Raw genomic sequence first — 22,231 nt, 5'->3', positions numbered from 1 at the left:
CATGATTAAATCAGTATTAACTTAATTACAGAGGGCTTTACTCAAGATAAACAGCAAAGAAGTGATCCAGAACAGTGAGAACTGCGCTGCTGAGTGAGAGCATCTGGCAAAGGCCTTTCAGACACTCCAAGCCTCTTTTTTTCCTCACATAAGTTTTTGTTTTGGTTTGGTTTTTAATCCAGATGTGTCATTTTTGTCAAATCCCAGAAATTAGATCAGTCTGTCACCTCTGAGTCTGACCCCTGAGCCTTGTCAATGCCTTTGGCCATCTTTGCTGTTGTCAGGAGCTACATTTTCAATTTCACTCCAAAGTTGATGCTATGGTGGTCTCCATGAATCAGGCACTGAGGCTTTCTCCAGTTTCCTCCTCACAGTGTCATGAACAAAGAACATCTGGATTTTGTGTCCTTCCATGTTTATCTCCTGCTCCAAGATATTTCTGTTCTGCAGGATGAACTTATAGTCATTCAAATAATTTTGATGGAGGGAACTATTGCATCTTTCCTTGCCTCTCTTATTTGACCATGCAAAAATTTATTTATAATTTAGACACTGAATCTGTCTTGGGTGAATTCTCCAGCAGAGCTCTCACAGATATTAGTATAATTATGAGTCCTTTTCTAATTAGGACAGTGTTCATGTATTGCTGATGCAAGAGTTGACAGTCTAGCTTTTTTTAAAGTCTTCAAAAAACTCTCAAATATTTATTGAGAATACTGAACAGAAAATAGACATAATCACATGTGAAGAGGCAGCAAGGGACCAGCTTGGAAAGTGAAAAGCTAAGAGTTTAACACAAATTATACAAGATTTGCTTAAAAGTTTAGGGCTTAAATTAAGTTTTTAAGAGATTGTGGACTATATATTCAGCTGTTTGATACAGTCTGTGGCTAACTACTATCTATTGGCCAGGGACAAGCCTACCAGAATTTCCACCAGGTGTGCAAATATCCTGGTTTTACTCAAGGTCCTGCCTTCTCAATAGACTCCTTTAGCATTCTCCTGAATACTATCACCAGGATAGGAGACATGGAATTCAATATAAAATTCAGTCCTCTGAGATTCTATTTCTGCCACCTGTGATAAAAAGAACATACTCCCAGATAATGAATGTTTCTTAATTTCTCATGCATGTGTATCCAGAAATTTCTCTTATTTTCCAATAGGAAAAAAGCTGCTATTACACTCTTTTTCACTTTCAAAAACTGAAATAGAGTGAGTCCTGCTTATGATACATTTCATAGCAACACAGAATCATAGAATGGTTTGGATTGAAATGCACCTTCAATATATTCTAGTTCCAGCTCTCCCTGCCATAGTCAGGGACACCCTCCCCTAGACCAGGTTACTCAAAGCCCTGTCCAACCCGGCCTTGAACAGTTTCAGGGATGAGCCACTGGCCTCATTTCCAGAGAAGAAAGGTCTGATCTGCGTGAACTAACTGATACCTTCTGGTGGGAATGCCTCATATGCTGATTTCCTGTATGCCAATTCTTACATGATATTCCTCAGGTCTTTGTTGGGTTTTAATTTCTTTTTTCTTTCTTTTGTAAATTTTCCCTAACTATTGAATACGTTCTCCAGATGCTTGAAAATAGCTTAATTAGGTTTGTGTCCTTTTCTGTTCATCGTTTCTGTCGTTCATTTGGGCCAGTGATACAATCACTTGCAGTCCTCTCTGCTGCTTTTTGGCTTAACACAGGGTAGTGTGCTCATCTGCAAGGGTTAGACCTACCCTCATCTGTGAAGGACCTGATAAATCCTGTCCAAGACTATATAAAGGCAGTAAAAATTGTTATAAAGCACAGAGATTCTGTGCTGCAGAGCCAAATCTAAGAGATGCAAGCTAGTTACTTATCCATAGGTTTCTGACAAAAGTCAGAAAGTTAAAACTCAAAGACAGACAGATAGAAAAGATCTTCTTGTGAAGGAAAGGATGACAGATTTGCTGATATACACCATACATACTTTCTGGCTGACAGAAACTTCATAAAGCTCATCAGAACAGATGCAAGATCCTTCACATGGGACAGAAGAAGCCCTTGCAGCAATGCAAACTGGAGATTGCCTGGGAGAGGAGGCAGCTCTGCAGGGCAGGACCTGAGGTGCAGAGCTTGCTGAAGATGAGTCAGCAGTGCGCCCTTGAGGCAACGAGAGCTAAAACACTCCAGGCTGCCTCAGCAGACAGCAACCCCCAGCTGCTCCCTTCCACTGAGGCCACGTTTGGAGCTCTGCCGTGTCCACTCCTGGGCTTCCCAGTAAAAGGCACAGTGTTAGACCAAGTGCAGTGGAGGAGCTGTGGGGCATAATGTGCAAGGAGGGCTGAGGAAACCGAGATTTCCTGGAGAAGGAAAGATTAGGGGTGGAGAGGAGCATGACTCTGATCTCCAGCTGCTCAAGGGACAAGAGGGAATCAGACTTGTCTCAGACATGTGCAGCTAAGGGGCAATAGGCAATGCCCAGAACTTGTATGCAGGGAAATTTTCAGCATGGATAAGAAAAAAAAAAAATGGTAAAAATAGTTAAACCCAGCTAGAGAGGTAGAGGAATCTCCACCCTCAGATACTTTCAAAACCTGATGAGGCAAGGCCATGAATAACCTCATCTGGCTTTTAAATCAGCCTTGTCAGGAGCAAAGGGTGGGACTGGATGACCTTCAGGGGTCCTTTCCAATCTAAATTATTCTGTGAATCTATAAATAAAGTAGTGGTTGCAAGAAAAAGGAGCTAAATCAGATTGAGGAGGGGCATGAGTCTTTCCTGTGTCAAGAGGAGAGAAGGAGCCTGCAGGCTGTTGCTACTGCTGACCTCTTTAAGAGCTGGGTGATTGAAAATCACTCCTGGATGCAGTGGAGCGTGTGTTCCTGGCACAGCAATTGCATTGAGACATTCCCAAGTTTCTCTAAGCAGGGGCCTTATCTGGGTGGGGTGCTGTCAGTCAGGCATTTTTTCCTTCAATTTTGCCTCACCCCTTGCCATCACAGTGTGTTAAACAGAGCCTGTTAAAAGGACTCACCAAACTTCCACACTCCAGGAACAGGAATGTGATTTTTGCAGTGATTTTAATATTGTTTAATATAATTTCTTGAGAAATAATTTCTACCTTTGAGGAAAGAATTGTTGCTCAAGTAAAATGACCAATGACCCGCAAATCCCACTTCTAACCTCAGTTTGAACACTGGTCAGCAAGAAGAAACAAATGGACTTGTATTGAAAGTATTTTCCTCTCTTTCTATTAGCTAAAATTAATTTTAATTATTCAGATGACTTCAGAAAGTCAAAGGCTGTAGTAACAGCATTTTATGCATAGGGTAATTAAACTGGTGGAATGTATGCTCTAATTTCTAGTCAAAAATGTTCTCACACGTGCCTTAGAAAAGCTTTATTCCTTCATTAGCTACTCATCCCTGCTTATGTCTATTGACTCAAAAAGTTTTATACTAATTAAAAAAAAAAAAAAGAGCTTTATTTTCAGACTAGCTGGAGATAGAAATAATTTTATTTTGATAGTACTCACCCAAAACACTAATCAAGTTGCCAAAAAAAGTGTTGGAGTTTGGATTTTCTTGCTGTAAGCAAGGATGTGTAAGCCAATCAGCAACCTTGCACATGCAAGCAATTCTAATAATGTGATTTCTCTTGTGTTTGAGTTGTTCCCTGGTGACGTTTCATAGGTTTAGGGCCTATGAGAAGAGTTACAACATATGGTAACAGTAATAAGAAAAAGTCATTATGCATAAATTCAACAGATTTTTCAGGATCTTACATGTCTCACAAGCAGTGTGTCATTCCATTCTTTCAAGACCACAATTTTTCACATTTCAAAGAAGCTCCTATTTTTTATCTCTTCATCATTTTGTGTTAGTGTCACATTTCCTTATATTCAGAATTTGACATTGACATGTCACAGTAATTTTCCTTTCTAGGTAAAATGACAAAGAAACATCTATGCTCTGAAGTTATCATCAGGCCTGAAAACAGGCTCATGATGGGAACCCCATTCTCCTCATCCTCATTCAGATTTCCATACCATTGCCTTTTTGCCCAGGTGGAGCTCAAACTCCAAACCCCCATATTGTGGTTATGATGAGCCAGACTCAAGAAATGTCCCAGAGTCTGTCCAACCTGTGGGAAAGGAAGCTCAGATCACATCACATCACAGTGTAAGTGTGATCCACCTTTCCCTTAGCACACCACATCTGGAGCCAAGCCTGTGTGACCATGGGTGTGTGTTGCACAGATGACTGACCAACTCAGTCTCAGTCAGGCTCATGGAAAGAGCCTGACAGTGAAATTAGCCTCAAAATGGTCCAAATCTCACAGATGATTGTGAAATGTGCCCTCTGGTTAGCAGATGACCACTTTATGGCCTTCATTAAAATATTTTATAATCAGCTTTGTTTTCAGCTTGATTTTGGGTCATGTGTCTAACTAGTCCTTACATATACTGAAGTACCAACTCTTTAAAATATATTAAGGTGAGCGCTTTCAGACAGAAAATTTTCTTCTTCATTTTCAAGGAGACCCAACTTTTGGCACGTTTTTCAGCCATTAAACCAGGGATCTCGAAAAGCATGCAAAAGTTAGCTAAGATGTGGAAAGAAAAGACTGATGATGGTAGCTCACATATCCCTAGCCCTTGTCCAAGTAGTCCAACAGATCACAAAGATTTTAGTACATGCTGCCACATCCCAGACCTTTTACAATGCATGGCAAAATTCCCAGTGATTTCAATAGGAGTAGCTTTTAACGCAAAGTTGGAAAGCTTGGAAAAAAATAAAGCAAAAGTATTTTTAAATCTTCATGTTAGAACAACAAAAAAAAGGCATCTTAGAGGGTCTATATCAAAAGTGAAAACTGAGGCTGGAACTTAACTCCAGCTTCATGTGTACTTCTAACCTTTATGCCAGTATACCGACCAGTTTCTTTAAATACAATAGAAACTCTGTCACTTTGAAGATAAGCCCTCACAGTTAGCTTAAAACAATAATTCTGTACTTTCTTTCCTGTTTCTAGATTTATTTTAAGTATTAGTATAAAATGTCAGAGTCTGATAGCAGCCAGATCAGTTTGTATAAAAAATCAACTGCCTGTTTGTAGTATATTACAGGCTATATTTGACACAGGAAAGCACTTAATCATGAATGCTATCAGCACACCACACCCATCTTTGTAAGTGCCTTATAAGCTAGATTTATCACCGTGAACTCGGACTGGATAGAGACAAGTAATAATGAATACTGCAACCCCCTTCTGCAGAGGTAGGGTTAAAGGTGTGTTATACACAATGTGACATCAGACTGCAATTCGGAAGCCGTGTTAGAATCTATCAATGTCACAGAGGAATCAGGAGAAACTTTGGATTGGTGTCTAGAGCACTATTTCCACTGGAGTCATCAAGTTCAGATAAGCAGATAAAAGTGAGACAGAATCTGCTTCAAACATATGATCATACAGATTTTGCCCATTTAGGTATTTTAAATCCCTCAGCTCATTGTATTTGCACAGCAGAACTGACAATCTTAAAAAAAATCTGAATTAAAACTAGAAACATCTTTGCCATGTGTTAAATTTGATTTTATTTCACTTGCCTAATTTTCTGTCTCTATTGTAGCTTTTGAGCTAAAATATGCCACTTCTTGGATGTGTGGACTTCAGAAACATGCTGAAAAATGTACATGATATGGAGGAGACAGGACCTTTCTTCTTTTCTCTGTCAGCTCATACAGAGAATACTTCTGCCTTCCAGAGAGGCTGCCCCTGTAGCTGGCCACTCTGTGGTTCTGTGCCTACCCCTGTGCAAAGCTTTTCCAAGCTCATATACAGTGTCACCAGGGGAAAGGGAGCTGAGCCAGGGAGGCCGAACAAACTTCAGCCATTCCCCCAGCTCACTTCTGCCCTTCTTGTCTCCCCAGCTCCTGAAAGCATCACTTCCAGAGAAGGGAAGTGGCTGGGTGGCTGTAGGACTGCCACTCCTCTGCACTGCCTGTGACCCCCTGCCTACCTCTTCCCTGCAACCACTATCTCCACCCCAGCTAGCCCATAGGGAAAGGAAGATAGAGGAGTGCAGCAGGAGTCCTTGGGGCTGGGGATAGACCAGAAATGTTCTTCTCTCCTTGAGAGAACACATCAAGAAACCAAAATCTTTTCTAGCAAAACAAGCAAAAAGTACTTCCTGAAACCCCCAGCATTTGCAAAAGCTAACTGGGGAGTAAAATGTGACAGTCATAGGAGGATATGTTGGAACCATTCACATTTTCAACACTCACTACTAAATACAGCCAAAAAGAAGCCCCTTTGCCTGTTAATGCCATTTGTTCACAGCAGCCCAGAGTCACGTTTTAAAATCTAAGTCCTTGAATAGTGTCTTGATTAAACAAGAGGAATTTTGGCTGACGTTTACTAGCATATTAGTTAAACTTAGCTCAATCACTTCTTGTTATACAGAAAAAGAAAGATTTTTGCCTTCTATATACTCCCAATTTAAACAATACTTACTGCAATAGTGGAACTTAAAATGTGTGCAAGTTAATGCATCCATGGGGCTATTATTAATTTATGAGTCTCCTGAACACAGAAGGTACTGAAGTTACTGATGTGCATGCTGGTCTATATTTCAGCAATTCAAGAGAAACATTCATAAAAATATTACTTAGGTAGGATACTCTGTGTAAAAACTTGGAGAGAACACCCTGGAGTTGCAAAAGATCAGTTTTATATACCTCATCTGACAGATGCCACCTGCTTCCACAGATGGTGCCCAGGTGCAGTGGTGAAGGGTTTTTTCATGGAGACTCAGAGGGCAGCATGCCAACTGCTGTGCTGAATCACCAACGCTTCCCAAAGTGCCCACAAGATCCCAGGTGGCCCAGCCTTGCCAGCTTGGGATGAGGTAATATGGCTGCAAACTAAATAAAGACAGAAACCATTAAGTTGAATTTAAAGAGATATGGCAGAGTGACATATTTTGGTTTGCAGTAGATAAAGATAATTTTCATTCAGTGAGCATGCAGAGCAGATGCTCATCCATTGACTAACTTCTTTTTGGATGCTGCTAATAATTTTTTTTAAATTAAATTAGTAGTCCCATAAGATATGTATTCAACTGCATAATGCTGTACCTGAAAGAAATTTAGTACACCTGTTGAAAACTTTAGGCACTGAAAAACAAGATGACACTAGGAAGTGTGTCCTTTACTTCATCACTCTAGCTCTAGCTTTTTAGTTGAAGCTGCCAGCCAGCACTCTGGACTTTTAATTTATTCATTACAGGTAGTGACCCACAGTTACCAGATCTAAGGTCAAAACAATGTACATTAAAGAAAAAAAAATCTATTAATGAGATACCATTGTTATTCAGAGCCTTAAATTACATGAGGCATTAAATTAGCAAAGGAAAAATCAGGATAAGGAAGCTGTATAGAGCAATCAAGATCCCAAATCCGCTCATTTCAGGTAGGTGAGACTAACAAGTAGATTCAGAAAGAGCTACTGAATTTCTTCATTCTAAATTCTGAAAAGTATCATGGTTAAAACTGAAATAATCTCATAGAAAGCTCAAACAGAGGTTGAATACAAGGATTATGAAATCACAGAACCACTTAATGATTTGGGTTGGAAGGGACCCTAAAGATCATCTCTTTCCAGCTCCTCTGTCATGGACACGGACACCTTCCACTAGACCAGAGCACTCAGACCTCCATCCAACCTGGCCTTGAACACTTCCAGGAACAGGGCACCCACAACTTCTCTGGGCAATCTGTTCCAGTGCCTCACCACACTCAGTAAAGAATTTCTTTCCAATATAATTTAAACCTAGGCTCTTTCAGTTTGAAGACATTGCTTCTTGTCCTGTCACTACATGCTCTTGTAAAAAGCCTTTCTATCTTTCTTGTAGATTGCTGTCAGCTACTGGAAGCTTGCAAGTTGGAGGATTCCATGATAGACCTCACCTTCCAGTAATCTGTGATTTTCCTCAAAACACTGCTTAAGAAAATAATTCATATAGGTTGCATTATACTTAAAAGTAGATAAAAAGAATATCCAGAAAAATAACCGAATATAAAGGCAGTACTTGGGCATGGAAAAGCTTAAATTTGCTACTAAAACAATGGCAAATGAATGTATTGATATCAAATTAAATGTCAAACACCCATATGTTTCATACAGGTAACATTAGAAAGAAGTATTAATCAATCTTAGATCATTAAACTGCTGAGCCAGCCTAGCCACTGTTCACCCATGGATTCCTATGCCTGCCATCCTGCCTGTGAGCTGCTTTTCAGGATTCCCTGGACAGATTTATCCTTACGGGTACCTACAATCAATGACACAGGTACAGAAACAGAAAATAAATTATTATGTCTAATAATCACTTCTAAAGCTTCATAAATTGATTAGCTCTCATGGGGTTTGTTTTTGGTTTTGTGTTGTGGGGTTTTTTGTCGGTTTTTGTTTGGTTGGTTTCTTTTTTTTTTTACTTGAAGTGAGCTTGCATCACCTATTTGTCTATTCTCTTTTGGTGTACGAAGTGGATCAAATGGAAAAAAATGTACAATCATTTGGGATGGAAGGCCTTAAAGATTGAGTGAAACCACTTACCTAATGCTACCACATCTACCACTAAATCCCTTACATTTGATTTCTCAGCATTCACTACAGTATTATTATTAGTTCAGCTTAGTCACAGAGCCTTCCAGGGACAAATAAACCCAAATTCCTGATGTTAAAAAAACAAACAAAAGAAACACAAGCAGAGAGGGGGAAAAAGTAAGGAGGAAAATGTCTCCTTTGTGCACTGCAGTGCAGCCAAAACAAAACACACCCATACTCCCCCCTGCTTTGCAGTTCACTTTTAATTTGTGCTATGTCCAACAACTGAAAGTTTTTTCGCTGCTGGACTGGACACAGGGATGTGCCAGAGATTCCCTCTTGCTCCCATGGGTGGGATGTGAAGAATTCCTCTCTTCATAGCTGACATTCCTGCTGCACTGAGACAATAACATACAATTCTTGTCCAAACAATCCTAGATAGACACTGTGATTTTTTTTCTAATCATATAAATATGAGAATGTCCATTGGATATGAAGCTTCCTGGCCAAAACCTGTATTAAAAACAGAATATCCCATGCTCACCACCTGCAGTTAAGTGACATACTTAGGGTGTTCTTATCATGCCTTCCCAAGATTAATTATTCAAGACTGGGAAAGGGATTTAAATTAAAGCATAGTTATTCAAATAAATTTTACCCCTGGGAGATGCAGGAGTCAGTAATATGGTCAACTGCTCATTTCCCCTAATAGCAACTGGCACAAGCACTGAGGCCTGTGGTGGTGTGTATTATATCTAAGCATAAGCCAGGTACTTTATCATAAAGTCATAACGCTTTACCAGCAGCTTTAGAATAAAGTGTCATTTTGCCTCATGTGTTTGTGCTGCAGGAATAGGGTGGAAACAGAAGGGTTTGTGGTTGTTTGAGGGCTTTTTTAGGTTATTAGTTGGAAATAAAAGCATGAGTCAAAACTGAATATGGGTCACAAACTGCCGAAGTGCTGTTTCTGATCTGAAGACATTACTCTAGCTAGTTGAGAGCAAATTTCACTGTTATCACTGACATCACTCTTAGGTGAGGTTGTGGTGGGACCCAGTGCAGACAAGTAGAGGAAGGAGATGGCTCTGATCTTCAATTCAGGTTCTGTGTGTTAACAACCCACAAAAATTGAGATGTTTATGTTTGTGGTTCCAGAGCAAACCAAAATGAAAGAGAAGTTTTAACTGCAAAATTAGGGTTTGGGGGTTGGACAAATTTCCCACTGCCTCGACAGGCTGAAGTTGTCAATATAAGTGATTAATGTCCGTCTGGGTTCTGAGACTGTTTTTAATCAGGGACAGCATCAGAGCTCTGCTTGCACCAAAGAAATACTGGGTTGTCAGACCTGTTTCATTGTGTGAAGTTGTCACCCTTGATTAGATTATGCTTTATTACACTCCAAAGATCTCAGAAAGATTCTCCTCAAACCTCTGCTCACATGAAGCTGTGCAGATTGCCCCAATAGAAAACCCTTTCTTCTCTCAAGATTAATTAAATGTATCAACTTTTCATTATGTGAGGTTTATATATTATATTCGAGTTTTTAAAGTTTAATTTTTTTTCTTTGCCCTGGAATCTGATGGAGGAAATTTGGAACGACAGCATAGCAGATCCAATGTAGCTTGTACTCTGTAGAAGAGAATGGTTATCTGCCATTCAAAAGTAGACTTACGGAAAACAACAGGATTAATTGCCTGAAAAAGTAAATTTTTCTTAAAGTAATTCAGTGATACTGTAGCACATGAGTGAGATGTTCTGGCTACTCTAAAGAGCTACTCCTTTATGGAGCAGACAGAGCTCTGTTGATCATGACACACTATTAAATATATCTTAAGTTCATGGACTCGTATATTAAGGCTACTTTTCATTGATTCAGTCTTTCTGATTTTGCATACTCAAAATCCAACAGCTTCAGTTCTTCCACAAGGTCTTGGTTTCGACAGTGCAAAATAGGAATAATTTAAAACTGCAGAAAAGTTCAGTGGTAATCAGACCACTAAAATTTTCATTCAACTTATCCAATTCCTGTAGAAGAGACAAGACCCTCCAAAAGTTGACTCTGCCTACAACCATTTGTCCACAAAGTTTAATTTGGATTCTGGATGACTGGAAATACATCAACAGATGTTATGTAAAGATAAGAGTTTTAGCTTCTGCAAGGAACTATAGGCAGAGTATCCATGGGATAAGCTTTGGGAGCTATTTTACTATAAAAATATAGATTTATAAGTGCATACTCACAGACACTAGAACATGTAAAAGGATATTGATAAATAGTACAAGCTAACTTTCACAGAGCAGACATCATTTATGATCAGCGTCTTTCGAGGCAAATCACTGGCTTTCAGCCAAGTAATTTTTCAACACAACAAAAAATGAAATCACTTACTGGAATGAACATACTGATTCATTTTTGGTCACTTTCACCACTCAGTTCAATGTCCAGGCAACAAATGACTGCTTTTCCTGAGCTGGTCAGGACTATGAGATGCCAGACAAGGCCAGATTCTGCAGAGCTGTGCGGGAAGGGGAAGACTCCAACCTAAAGTCTGTAGGTGAGGAGCTCACTGGGAAGTGGGGCTGGACCCTGCTGAATGAGAGGCTCTTTATTTATCTAATCTCTCATTAAAATACAAAACTTTGGATACAATGCACAAGCACACACCAAAGATAAACTAATTTTTAAGTAACATTTACTTACCTAATATATATTTAAAAAACCCCAAACAAATTTGTTCATTTTTTGCCTTTCTTTCCTCCTTTTTTTTTAGGAAAACAAAATCAAAGGCTGGAGTGAAATATAAGGAGTAGTAGTATACAATACTATATAGTAAGCACACATTCTTCACAGAAAACTTGGATGTGGCTTTTTAAAAGCACAGCAATTGCAGCTTTACACCCCACAGAAGGCACTGCTGCCATACCATGACTGCAGATGGGTTTTGGCTATTTGGTTTTTCCAGTCATGATTTCAAGGGTCAATATATAAAATCTCTGCCTTGTCTCACTGTGTAATGAAAAAATATTTCTCTGGCATTTTTGGTGTTCTTCACCCTCCTTCCTAGTAAATTTCCTAGTAATGTTGCACCACGGATGGCTTTGATGTGGTAATCAAACCTCTATAAAAGAAAAATTTTGTATTGCTCATTTTATTTGGATTCAGAATTAGACATCTAAGGTGTTGCAAACAACCCTATTTGGCTACTAAAATTACATGATGCTGATAGCAACTGTCCATCAACATGCAAATGTAAAAAAAAAGGCGCCAACTCCATTTTTTCTTAAACACAGAAGTAGTGCATATAAGTTCCTCTAGTGACCAAGTGCAATAGGGAGAAGGGATTCATGGCTACACATCTCTTAAATTTCTTGCAGTTTCTCCTTTATGTCTCTGTATGTCCACACTTGATTTTAAGGCCCTAGTTAACACAGTTTTGACTAAAAATAATCTAGTGTTTCCTATCTAGGTACAAACCTCCTTAAATTAGAACATGGTGCATTTAATACAGAAAGACTGTAAGATCTTGTCTCACTTTTTATTTAAAGTGTTTTGCCTTTATTCCTGTTCAAAAACACAGAGTACATTCTTGCTGGAAATATCTCAAGACTACATGGAGGTTTTTTTGTAGAATGTAGATTTATTTTTTTGGTTTTTTTTAGATTGTAGGTTTGCAGATTTTGTGAGCTCCTTCATCACTAACTTGTTCATGAGCCTGCAAGCCGCACTGGGTCAGACAAGGTTCCAGGTGCTTCATCCACAACACAGTCTTTCTAATGGAAATGTGGAGCAATGTATCACCAAGAGAGCTGAAGAAAACCTAGATTTCTTTGTTCAGGTTCTGATGTACTCACTTAGTGTTGACACCAGCTTTAATGCTGTGTGTTATTCCAAATACCTTCCATCACTAGACCAGAATAGTGGTCCCATGAATGATCTCTCTTAAACAGATGGTGGTGGGTCTGTGGGAGTGAGCAACTCCTATGTCAAAAGACCAGGAAACAAGGAACAGCCACGATGTGTTTCCAACCACAGGACTTGCTGCTTGCAGTCATTATAACCATTATATGACTCAGTCCTGATTCCAGGTTGCTCTGTAGATGGGATCACAGAAGCATCAGGGGGTGTTTCACAGATTGCACTGTCGATAATAAAGATCTGACCACTACTTTAAACATAATAGGGAAAAACAGATAAACCCTGTTCTGAAATGGAAATCAAATTCTTGTGATCACCTGAACATTTATCCAGCATCCACCTTCTCCTTTTGCAAGATGATTTTTTTTCACATATCTCCTTTATATAAGCATTTTACAGACAGCTTTACCTGCATTTTGTTTTAAAACTGTGTCATTCTTGCTGCTCCCCCTTTTCTGGTGCATATGTGTGTGCTTTTGTTACTTGTATTGTATAAGGTGCCTTGGGATATTCGCATCCTGTGCATTGTGTGGCATTGTGTTGAATAGGAGGTACAGAAATTAAAAGCAGGTCTCCTCCTACCCACATATGCCTTTTCTTTGCAGGTTTTCCTGGAAGTTTTGTGCAGGGAGGGAAGGGAAGAGGTAAAATATGACTTGGCTGAGACTGCCGGATGCTGAATCAGCTGCGATTGCCTCACGTTTTCCTTTCTTTTAAAATAAGGGGTACAGTTTTCAAAAATGCCCATCTGATTTCTCTACAGGCCATACCCAGCCCATCACTTCTCAGTAAGTCAGTTTTTTAAAATGGTGCCTGTGCCTCTAAATCACATGGGACTTTGGATAACATTTCTATAATGCCTTTCTCCTAGGTCTGGAAATATAACGCCCTGGAATTACAAGGACCTGGTGCAGCTGCTGCAGGTTACCACAGTGCTCATTATCAGCCACACAGAGTTTCTGTCTCCCAGAAGTGCTCTTTGCAAAAAACAGATGAGGCAGCCATACTCATTAATTCAAAAAAATGCACCACCATCTAAACCCCAAACCACACAACATCTTAAAGCATGATTTTGTTCCACTACACTGCTGTGGTTAAAGGAGCCAATGCCTGAAGTGCTGGCTCCTTGCTGCTTGCACCTGCACACACTGGCACAGATTGCCTTGATGAGGCTGGTCAGCCATGGTGTCATGATGCAAAAGTCAACGAACAGGGAAGAACTTCAGAAGAACCAAGCGAGGAATGTGGTGTCAAAATCCTAAAAGCTCCAGAGATGGCCCTTTTCAGAGGGCTTACACATCCTGAAATTGCAGGCAGATGAAATTAGGCATTAATTAAAGGTTAATAGCAGCTCTCTGGAGGTGTGTTTTTTACCAGGAGTCACTATTTTTCTTTCACAGTATCTGTATCTTCGTAAAGAAAGGAGTTTGATGTCCTTTAGTTACAGGATGAACAGTCCCACAGCATCCAGCCATATACACAGTGTTCATCTTTTCCAAGGCTGCTTCCCTGCTGTGCACTATCTCACACAGATAAAGGTTCATCCAGTCTTGCTTGCTACTGTGGCTGAATGCTTGAAACCCCGGCAAAAGAGCAGAGGAAAATGGAGTGTTAATGAGGGTTGTGCCCTCCAAGCTGTGCAAGAAAAAGGACTGCACCTGCCAAGAAATGTGTTTGTATTCAAAGGTGACAAAAGTAATTGTCAATTGCTTTTCTTTTTCTTTTTTTCTCCTTTGTAGAAATGTGTATATATTCACCTGATAGGTCTTGAGAGCTGGGTTTATATGCTTTCCTAAAGGTTATTAATTCTTCCTACGCTGTTCCCAGTTAAACAGGGTACCTTATAATATAACTTCCTCATTAACATCAAGAGCTGTGATTATACAGTTGTGTTACCAAGGGCTTCAAAGACATGAAGCCTAAATATAATCTTACAGTACCTTGTTACAATACAAAGCACATCCTCTAATACATTTTTTTTGTTTGCATAAAATGCAGCACAATAATGGTTCACTTGACCTTTGCCCCTTTGTATAGTTCATTTTAACATTGTTTGAGGAGCACAGAGTTTGCATTCTGCAGGGCACAGGTGCTCTGCCCCACACTGGAGGCTGAGGCTCAGCCGGGCAGTGTGGTGCACCACTGCTCCCCGCCAGCAGCTGGACTCAGGGGATTGCTTTTGTGGTCCACCAGGAATTTCCTGTGATAGAATATCAGAAACCTACTGGTGACTAGTAGGAGGTGACTTCACAGGGCAAAAGTTCTCTCCCTACAATAAACATTCTCAGCACCGCTGTGGAGATTTCCTACGCAGACCTGACAGCCGCCAGCGCCTTGTCATCCCGACAGAGAACGGCTCAGGGAAGGGATCGCCACTGTTTGCAAGGATTTGTCACTGTAAAAGTGGAGCTGCACCCCCACTCCCATTTCATTAATGCCTCCTGAGAAAAGGGAAAAATTAAACTACCCATGCTAACTTTAAAAATCCTGAGAATATTGAATAAAAAGACTTTGACAAATATATAAATCCACAGTCAAAGACAGAATACACTGGTATCTATATAAATGTACAGTCCTTAAATACCATGTATCTTGGTGTCTATAGGTACCATGATACATATACTGTCCATATATCCCATATATCCTGGTACCTGTAGGTATCATGGCACACATGTGGTCAGAAAATGAACACAACAATTAGAAGATACTGTACTCCCTCCATACAGGGTTGCTGGGGAAAAAAAAATCACTGGGATATTCATCCACCAGATCTCTTGCAGAGCACTGTCATTTGGAGGATCCAAGCAGTAAATCTGAGCCTGACACAATTCCCTTGGCTAGCACTTCTAAAAGGACTGTCAGGGGCACTAGATTTGTTTGGCTGGCTGAAATATCGTGCAACTGGGCAGACCGCAGTGAAGTTTGGAGACTGAAATAGCTTTGGGGAAACAATACATTAATTTCCTGTGGAAAATACATCTATTAAAATGGAGACTAGCCTGGTAAAAAAGTGTGTTGTAAAGCCTAGAAGAAAACACATCTCAGTGTTGGTTTGGAAATAAGAAAGTGCTGAAAAGCAATATTATCCTCAGAATCAGGACTGTGAAAGAGTCCACCTTGGTAGAGGAGTGTGATAGAGCAAAGATTTCCAGAAGGTATTGTTAAGCTGTCTCACCAAGTTCTCTACATGCTTGAGCATTTAGGAACAAAGCATGTGGCCATGGTCTTCATTATGCACTTTCTGAGGTTTCCAGTCCACTGGACAAAATTTGACTCAAAGCAATGCTGATTTATTTTGCTTCTGAAATCTCATCATCAGCTGGTGGCCATTTTCACAGGTGAGTCTTCATAAGGGCTGGATAGAATTTACCCATCTCACATCTCACTTGGCTCTGCAACTTTTGCTTCAGAAAGAAGGAAGGAGAAAAAGGCACTAAGAAATCTGTAGAAATGCTCAGCAACACTGGAGATGTTTGATGCTGCACTCCTTGTGTGCTGTTCCTGAAGTGCTTCTATATTCATTGGCATTTGCACAGAAATCACTGCCCAGCCTGGTCAGAGCAGTCTGTGACTGTAGGCAGAGGTGTGAGGGCTCTGGGGTCAGCACTTCAGCTCTTTTAAGCATTGCAGTGAGGCAGGACCAAGCCCTGATTTTAAGAGTAGTTTCTTCTATATGATCAGATAAAGTTTTCTTTTTCTCCCAGCCATGTACAAATTAGAAACCAGTATGATCCCCATGAGAGCTCCGAGCATTTCCCCTTGGAGGGATTAATTTGAAGAAATAACATCCACCTTACCCCACAGTCTGTCAATAATGTGCTGGGAGACAAGACCAGCGAACTCACCAAACTTTTAGTGTCAAATAGATGTTTATGCTGAGGGAAGACTAAATCCATCTGTCAGGTGCTTCTTTTTTTTTTTTTTTTTTTTTTTTTTTTTTTTTTTTTTTTGTGATCAAGGCTGATATTTTTAGTCTCAGTGATTGGATTTCCAGTCAGTCACTTTGTATTCAGGAGGAAGAAACCAGTTTGGTTAGCTTTTTTTCTGTTTCTCAGCAAGTAGAACACTGTATTCCATTTCTGTGGACCGTGACATCCCATGGCACATTAAGAGCCTTATTTAAACCACAAGACAGCCATATTTTACACTCAGCAGGAGACTGTAGGAAGAAGTATGAGGCCAGGGTTATTCTGACTCTGGACAGTTTGTCAAACCCGGAATTAGGAAGAAAGTTTAGGACATTCTCTACCAGTTCATGTGATCCTGACATAAATAAGTAGAAGATTGCCTCAGTAGGGAATTTCTTTATATTACAAGATGTTCTGCATAGAGGGAGATTTATATTCAGGAGTTGAATCTGCCCTTGTACTTTTGTTCTAATTCTCTATCCGTTGTGAAAATATCACAAAACCTGTAGAAACACCAAGGGCAGTTCTGAAATAAGCAGGATTGTTGTTGCTGTTTCTGAACAAAGAAATTGAACAGCAAGACCTCAGTTTACCTCATAAACCAGGTTCATGATATCTGGGAACTCATCTTCTAACCTGGGCCATATTTCATGTGCTGATCCATAGTTTTGCTTCAAAATCATAAGAAATTAATCAGATAGTTGGAGAGCTTGAGATACCCTTTATTAGCCTGCTCAGCATTTTATTTTGATTGATCTTTTCAAAGAGGTGATGATAGGAATCTCAGGAATCACTTTTGCCTTCTGAAAAAATAATCTGCATTTATGGAACTCTACAGCAAAACTCTCAGGCATCATTCATCATATATATATGCAGAGTACATTGTATTTCCTATGGCCACCCAGTCTATTAGACTGGAGAGGGGTCTTATATATCAGAAATATATCAGCAGCAGAAATACACTGCTCCTACTTTTTGTCATCCTCAAATTGGCCATTTTGTGCTTGCGTCCACAGAATAGCACATTACCTGATTTTAGGGTAAAAAGTATCCTTTTCTGTTGGATATTTAGAGTATTGTGTTATAAACAGGGATCACACATCACAAAACAGGTTTTCCACATTTTGGTTATGGAAATGAACATGAAAATGCTGTGTATTCGTATTGTATCTGATTTTCCAAGGCCACTTGTTCCCATATGGGACTGCTTGGTGCTGTTTTCCCTCCCAGAAGATTAAGTCTCAGTATACCTTCAATTCTTTATTTTGCAAGCAAGAGGAATAAATTTACTCCCACCAAACAGTAACTTCACAAGCAGGTCAGTGGGGCTGTTTGGAGAGTGATGCAGCTTAATGTAATTCTAAGCCTCTTGAAATCTGGTCCAAACACATCATGCTTAATTAATACTTTCCATCACTGTTTAAATCAATTAAGAGAAAGAAAAGGTATCTTTACAAGAGACCTTTGCTTTTTTGTATTGTAATCCTCCTTTTCCTGGCACTCTTAAAGGGTTCATCGCCACTTCATTATTTCAGTGTACTAAGAGTATTCATCTTACCCTTGCTGACTTACAGATATCTTCAAGGATTGCAGCTTTTAACCCCAGGAAATGCAAAGGTAACATAATGGCAGCTTTCCCATTTACTAACCACTATCTTTCCAAACTCTCCTTTTCCTTCCCCTCCCAAGCTGTTGCTTCATTAATCTCCACGCGCGACTGAAAGCGTTAAAAGCTTTCACGGGTAATTCGCTACTTAAAAAAAAAATAAAAAAATAAAAAAAAATTAAAAAAAATCTGGGGGACATTTCCCACCGTTTTAAAAAACACATTTTGAAGTGTTCCTGCCTCGGAGCCCCTGAGAGCCTGTCCCGGCTCAGATGGGGCGCTCTCGGTGGCGGAGCCCGGGGGAACATCCCCCCCCAGCGGCCGCTCTCCTGCTCCCAGGGTTTGCCTCTTCTCTTTGGGAAACCCAACCAAACCCGCTTCAGCCTTAATTATAATCTTTTGCAAGGCAGTGGAGGTGATGGGTGTACCCGTCCCGGCACAGCTCTGTGTGCATCTCCCTGCCCGCAGCCACCGGGACTGCTGTACTGGCAAAGCCCCGCAGAGCAGCAGGGGAGGGCAAAGCTGTTCCAAGGGAATTAAGCTCTAATTCAGCCCTGTGAATTGAATCTTTTCACACTGCTTTGTCTCTGTCTCCACTCTGCACACTTTTCCACTTCCCATTTCCAGATTTTGTTGATCAGTGTCAGAAAGGAGCACACTTGACCACCTTATCCTTCAATGGCACAGACTCAACAGTGAAGAGCAACAACATGTGTGCAGACTGGAGACTGCTGCTGCCACCTTCCTCACTCCTGGCCCTTGCTGCTGTGGGAGACATCCAGTTCAGCCCCAGCCCTCACAGAGCAGCTCCACATCATTGGTGCTGGTGTTTTAGCAATAAACATATTTTGGTGGCGAGATGCCCTTGGCAGATGCCAGGGATCACCAGCCAGTCTCTTTCTCAAGCAGTGAAACATGCTCACCCTGCTAGCCCCATGCACAGCTCAGGTAGCTCCCTTCTTGCTTCCCAACAACTCACCCTGGCAGGTGCATTCTCCCAGTTCAAGCCAGGGAGGAAAAGAAGCTGGCTTTTCTCATAAAGCAGATTATTAGCATCAAAAGAAAGATATTCTTTTATCTTTCTGAAAATTCATCTACATCTGCAACATCAGTGTAAGCAAAACATTGTTCTTTATGATTGTCTGAGTGATCAATAAAGCTAAACACCAAGTCTTGCATAGAATAAGTTAGGAAGAAAGAAAAATGTTCCTCTCACAGAAATTTAGGAAATTATCTTGTTAAGGAGAATCTTCTAGGCTGATAGCAGCTACCAATTAGAACTTTTATTCTCTGTATTGATTTGTGTTTTATGTCTATCTATTTGACACTGACCAACAAAATGTCTCCCTTGTTTAGAAGTGGCAAGTGAAAAAAATCCCAGCATAGCAGCATGTAAGTGGAGGCAAAACTGGAACAAGGCAACATGTAAAAATTCAACTTATAGAGCTGAATTTGTGCTAAACACACTTGTAAAATTTTCAAAAATTTTAGGACTGTTAATACAAAGGCATGAAGGTTACAGTTCAAAGTTTTCCAACATTAAAGGGTGTTAAGTTTGTATAAATCACAGCACAGCTGGAAGAGTAGTTCTTACTCCTGTTACAAGCAGTATTATGACTTCTGCAACTGTAAAATACTCAGGGGAAAAATGTTTCTATTTTACTTTTCACAGGATATTCTGTCGATCTGATTTCATCCTTCCCCTCTCCAGTCAGGACCTTTGTGTGTGTATCTTTCCAACAGCACCAAGGGCAGCAGACATCTGCCCTCATGCTTGGCTTAGGAGCAGCACCCCTGCAAAGGCCTGCCTGTGTTTCCAGCTGAAGTCTGGGAGCCTGTGTTTGCTATCTGGTGAAGCGGTGTCTGGTGAGAGGAAAAGTCACTTTTAAGCCCCTATCTATGAGAGACATGTGAGCCTCCACTCCCAGTCTTCCACTTGTCTTCATGGGGCTTGTGGGACCTTTCCCTCTTTAACACCTCTACTCCTCCATAAAGCAGAGCTGAAACAGTTCAAAAAGTTTCAAAAGAAAAAATCGAGGGAACCAAAGGTGTGCCCAGGCAAGTGTGTGCTGTTGCACAACATTTTCCTTAGGAAAACAGATTAAAATGCAGGAAAACTTGACTGTATCATTCCCTGAACCTAATTAAGGGAATCAGATTCTGACTGTAAGTGGATATTATAAGATGTCATATTCTAGGAAGGTCAACTGGCATTATTGTTAACTCCCAAAGCACATTTCCCCTCCTTCCCAGGAGGACCTGTAGCTGAGAGCTCTGCTATCTAGTGAAGTAGTGGCAAAGCCAACATGGCCAGCTCTTGCTCTGTCTATGCCTTCCGACCTTTGTGAGCAGCAGAACACTAGTCATCGACCTCCCACAAATTCTATAGACTGCCAGGCATCCAGGTCAAAGTTTGACTTGAAAACTCTCTAAGATTATATACAGGGACAATGTATTTTTGGCCGCCAGGCTGCAGTTTGATGAAATCAGTGGTTTATGTACACTATGATTTCTACCAGAACAAAGTAGTAGCCAGGGAGTAGCTTGCTGATTGGGTTTTGATTATCAGTCAAGGGCCAACAGACTGCAGTATTTTCATAGTAAATAAGGGACACATTTCTTTTCAGATTGGATGTGAAAAAACCGCAAAGATATGTAATCTAATTGATCTGAACAAATTAGTACAGATAAGTTAATCAGAATAGAAACGTGCCATGAGTCAGGATGACCTATGTCCTGTGGGACTCAGTAATTTCATATCTCTCCATGTCATAAAATTTTCCTTTCATAATAGACTTGTGACCTATTTCTTTTAATGAGCATTTTCTGTTCATGTTAATAATTTGAACAAGTTGATCAGACATACAAAAGGAAATTCATTCATTCTCCAATGACCATGAAAGTTCCATCATTATTTAAGTAACACTGTAGAGTATAGTTTAATGCATGAGCCTGTGCTTCACCATGATGTCTTTATTTAGTTGATAAGCTTTTATAGGAAAGTGGAATTAGGAGTTTTAAAAAATTCCTTTTTCAAAAAGGAGTCAATACCACTGGAGGCAGAAATTAATTATCACAAACAGTTGACTTCTTCTGATAAAGAGTATTAGTGAACAGAGACACAAAACAGTTTTTCAGTGTAGAATTATGTACTTCCTGGTGGTTTTTTAAAAAAACCAAAAAACCCCAAAAAAACCCAAAACAACAACAACAACAAAAAATATCCAAACCAAAAAAAAAACCACAAAAAACCCAACAAACATTCTCAACACCGTAAAATTTAAGGTTTCATCCACAGGCATTCTTAGAACATAGCTGTGCAAAATACAAGGGAATGTGCAGTGGTGACACATCCTGAGTCACAAGAAGAAAAACTAAGATTAAATAGGTACACTGAGTTTTAACTTTCATTTAACTGCAACTTGGGCTACGAATGAAATTAGCGAATGCCATTGTACTCCATATATGGAAGCATACGATGAATTCAATAGCATTATCAATAAAATACAGGCAAAATCCAAGTGAGGTGGTGGTAAAGCTTATTATACAAAAGGGAAATATAAGTGGCCTGACTCCTTGGATAGTCAGAAGTAGCACTAAAGCTCTGGCAAATTTGGATACAATACAATCAGAAGAGCTACAGAGCTACTTGCTTTACTTGTTGGTTCCTACATGACTGCTTGCAGGGTTCTGACAAAGGCATGTGAGTCTGAAAGATCATTCTCTGCTTTAGTGTGATGGCAGTTGGTCTTATGAGCGTGCAGAACAAGGCCAGTGACTGTCCTGACTGGGTTTGACCCTGCACAAAGAAAGGAAAGTCAATTCTTCCCCCACTGCCATGAGGCAGCTGAGAATGGGACCTTGCAGGTGAGTTCTGTTAGAGGAGAACTCTTCCAAAACCCAATGTTAGGCCAGGAGGCAGGTCAACCCTTCAGCTCCCAATCCAGCCACAAAGCATTTCAACCCAGACATCCAGGTCACAGCAGTGGAGAGAACATGGGAGAACTTGCCTGGGTCACAGGGCTCTCTGTGTGCCACCATCTCCAGTCTGGTACAATGCTGGAGAATTGTAGTCACCAGATAAAGTAGCTTTCAGGGGGAGTTTTGAGCACAGGGGATTGCTCTGAGTGATTTCCCTTGTGTCATGATTTAGCCTCAGCCAGCAGCCAAGCCCCACGCAGCCACTCACTCACTGCCCCAACCACTGGGA

The sequence above is a fragment of the Zosterops lateralis genome (assembly GCF_965231275.1).
Source record: "Zosterops lateralis genome assembly, chromosome: 1".
NCBI lineage: Eukaryota > Metazoa > Chordata > Aves > Passeriformes > Zosteropidae > Zosterops > Zosterops lateralis.
Note: the sequence above shows the minus strand (reverse complement) of the source record.